Source organism: Sceloporus undulatus, chromosome 1 (assembly GCF_019175285.1).
Source record: "Sceloporus undulatus isolate JIND9_A2432 ecotype Alabama chromosome 1, SceUnd_v1.1, whole genome shotgun sequence".
Taxonomy (NCBI): Eukaryota; Metazoa; Chordata; class Lepidosauria; order Squamata; family Phrynosomatidae; genus Sceloporus; species Sceloporus undulatus.
The window spans coordinates 222,269,648-222,273,500 of NC_056522.1; the positions used below are offsets into that span (position 1 = coordinate 222,269,648).

At 38.9% G+C, this 3,853-nt stretch overlaps 1 long non-coding RNA gene across 2 annotated transcripts; it reads left to right on the forward strand.

Moving 5' to 3' along the window:
• Positions 1–735: 735 nt before the first annotated feature.
• Positions 736–3,606, forward strand: LOC121919906. 2 transcript variants are annotated; one of them, XR_006101602.1, is made up of 3 exons: positions 736–915; positions 1,723–1,896; positions 2,392–3,606. It is a non-coding gene; the product is annotated as an uncharacterized LOC121919906 (long non-coding RNA). The 2 variants fall into 2 exon arrangements; XR_006101603.1 differs by having other exon boundaries at positions 1,723–1,874.
• Positions 3,607–3,853: the final 247 nt, after the last annotated feature.

Genomic DNA, 3,853 nt, shown 5'->3' on the forward strand with positions numbered 1-3,853 from the left:
CTATGAGGAACGACTCAGGGAGCTGGGGATGTTTAGCCTGGAGAAGAGAAGGTTAAGAGGGGATATGACAGCCCTGTTTAAATATTTGAAGGGGTGTCACATTGAGGAGGGAACAAGCTTGTTTTCTGCTGCTCCAGAGAACAAGACCCGGAGCAATGGATGCAAGCTACAGCAAAAGAGATTCCACCTCAACATTAGGAGGAACTTCCTGACAGTAAGGACTGTTTGAGAGTGGAACAAACTCCCTCGGAGTGTAGTGGAGTCTCCTCCTTTGGAGGTCTTTAAACAGAGGCTGGATGGCCATCTGTCGGGGATGCTTTGATTTGGATTTCCTGCATGGCAGGGGGTTGGACTTGCAGTCTTTTCCAACTCTACGATTCTATGATTCTAAGATTCCTAACTGCTGATGGCTAATGGGTTAAAGTGTTGCTTCTGAAGAAGATAGTTCCTGATTGTTTGTAATGGTATTACTGTTAATAAGGTTATTTTAAAAATTATTTCCAGTGGTAACCTCTGTTAAAATTATTATTATTTTTTTGTTAGAAGCTGCCCTGAGTTTTGGTTTTTAAAGCAAAAATCTTGAATAGATAAATAATGTACCTTTAACAAATATTTTTCCTCAATTATGTTGTTCCCAGGACCTTTAATGTCTATTATAGGCAAACAGATTAGACTCCTTTGCCTGAATATTGCTTCCTTTTTTTCTCCTTGGGATCATCTTCTCTGCAGTCCTAGGATAAAGTGGACCATTAACATCAGGAGTGGTCTTTACTCTGTGCCAGCTATACTCAGAGAGGCTCAACCATTGCAACATTCACTCCACTGGTATGTCCACAGCGGTGATGCTTGAGAATCTCTCCAACTGTATCATCCTGAAGCACTGATGTCAGGAACAAGAACAATGCCACCTAAAAAGTAAGGCTAGCCCACGCTATAGTAATGTGAACTTGGCAAGTCAACACTTACACAAATTCCATGGATCCAGGGATCTATGCAAGCTAGGAACTAACAACTGCATTTAGGTCTATTGTAATTTAAGAGAAATACCAAATCAGACATATTAAAATTAGTGTTTTTCTTTTGTCTATTGAGGAAAATGAAAAGGTTTTTGGTTTGGCTTTTCTTACTGGATTCTACTTCTACAAAAACCCATGAATCTCACTAGAAGAAAATTCTCAGTAGGTTCCTTCAGTAGATTTTCAGTTCCAGCCTCCACAATGGGAAAGTCATAAAGTAGAAACTTAGACTTCTGGTAATGTTATGAGCTAAATTTATTTGCGACTCCTAACTAAAGTAGATCCATTGAATCTATGGCTGAATGGTAAATCAACACTTATGTGATACTCAGAAGATCTAATCTAGTTGGAGCTAGCTATTGAATTTTGACCTATGTGCAATGACAGCTGGTGGCTTTCATGTCAGTTGAGCAATGAATCCATTCTTGGTTTAATCTGAAGTTTTAAAGGAACTGTCCAATGGCTTGAAACCTATCCCCATAATGGGTTCAACGTCTTAAATAGCAACTTTAAAATGTGGACTACCACCCCAAACAGATTCATCATATTACTGGCAGGGGTGCTACCATTTGCCCATAGGTTTTTTTAACAGTTCTCAGGACTACTTTATGTAACCTTATGGTGCTGCACTTTTGTTTTTAATTGGTGTTTTGTTTTTAATTGGAATTCAGTGAAGAATTCTTTGTGATATTCTCTTTGTGAACAGAGTCACAGTCTTCATGTTGACACCATCCATTCCCACTGCTCAAGTACAACTAGAGAGAAAATGTTGTCTGGGGATAACCAAGCAACCAAGACAGCTTATGAACCTTTCATCTTGAAACAAGCTCATGGTCTGAGTTCCTTGCCAAGAAAAGAGTGAGATTATACGTTTGTTCTGGTAACTTTCTTCCGCAGCTTTTCACTGCTGTCTGAGAGCTTTTGTCTGAAACAAAAGACAGGAGGATACCAAACAGCCAGGTGCCTTACACAGCCCATGCTAGACACATATGATTATTTAAGCAAGCAAATTTTTACTAAGCAGTTCATAAAGTAAAAAAAAAGTATTTTAAAAATATGAAAGGTAAAAGTAACTATGAACAGGCTATTCTAAGAACTCGGGAAAGTTACTTTAGCAGACTACAACTCCCAAAATCCTCTATAAGGTATGGCCACTGAAGGAAGGAGGTTACAGGGAGTTGGATTCCACAAAAAGAACTTCTCCAAGCTCTGGCTGTTTTCAGTTCTCATTCCAGAAGCTTTGCCAAATATGTTCTGTGCAATATGGATGGCTACTTTCTCTTGGCTGGTTTACAAAGACAAAAGAGACAACAAAGAGCTCTGAAGATACAAGAAGCTACAAAGTCTGATCCAGTGTTTCTCATTCTTTTACCAGACCAGTCAAGCCCAGGGGAGATCCAATGAAGATGAGTGTTGAGGGATTCAAAACAGACAAAAGGAAACATTTCTTCATAACATGTGTGAGCAAACTGTGGAGCTGCTTCGACAAGACAGAGTGAAGACTGCCAACGCTGATCATTTTAAATGGGTATTAAACAGAATCATGACAGGGAAGGCTGGAGATGACTGTTAGTCATGATGGCTATGAATTACCTAAAACATCAGAGCCACTATGGGTACATCCAGACTGAGAAGTCCCAGATTTTGTTCCTCTTCTTTCTGATTTTATACTGGGTTAAAATACAGGGACCCGGAAAGCTGGTATAAAAAGTTTCTGATCTTACTGGGAAACTGATAGAATATATTCCAGGATAAACAAAGTGGGTATGGTTCTCCAAAATAAAGTAAAAAGAACAGAAACAAAATTTGGGACTGTCTGGTCTTTTTAATCAGTTTGGATGACTTTTAGCACCAAGGACTCTTTCACATTATACAAATACAGAATTATGATTTCATTTCAATTGCCATGGTGGCATCCTGTGAAATCCTGGAATTTGTAGTTTGGTCAGAGGAACCCAAGGAGCTCCCTGGCTGAGAGTTCCAAATGTTCCTCCCCAAACTGTAAATCCCACGATTCCACAGGATGGTAGCATGGCAGCTAAAGTGGAATCATAGTGTTATAACAGTGTAGTGTGAAAAGGCCACAGTTGTAGGGGTGCATAAGCAGTAGATGTTGTTGGGTTTGTATCCTATTCCCAAATAAATTTTATAAAAGATTGCATCATATGTCCTTGTGACTGATTTCAGCATGTATTAATGGTTCTGCCTTGTAATGACTATTTAGAACATGTATAAAGAATGAAACACCAGTAGACCCTTTGTCACTTTACCTCACTCTGCTATTGCTTGGCCACATATGTCTTGGTTTTCTTTCATGAAATGTTGAAAAGTATGAAATTACTGGACTACCTTTTAAATGTGTTTGCAGAATGCAGTGGCCATTCAGTCGCTGAGTCCAAATACTTCCTCCTAAATGGTTGCCTTAAGAAACCTCCCATTCCTTATGAAAAAGACTGAGGTCAAATCCCCGTCACTGCCACGGTGACCACTGGGAAGAGCGAAATAGCTTAAGAAGATCACAGCTAGGATGGATCTGAGAACAGAAAAGAGGAAGAGGACAAAGGACTCCTTACATCAGAAATGAGAACTGTGCAACCCCTATATTCTCAGTACTATTCTCTGTACAATGAAACAATTTGAAACCAGTGGTTGAAGAGGAAGGGAATAAATAAAAACAGTGTTTTGTCTCTCATCCATCACTTGAGCAATGATCCCATGCTTCAGCTCTGCAAATTTCAATTATTTTTATCATTATATTTTTACCATGACAAATTTTACATCTCTGCAAATTCCACCTTCCTACCCACAAATTTCAATTATTTATTTGTTATTATATT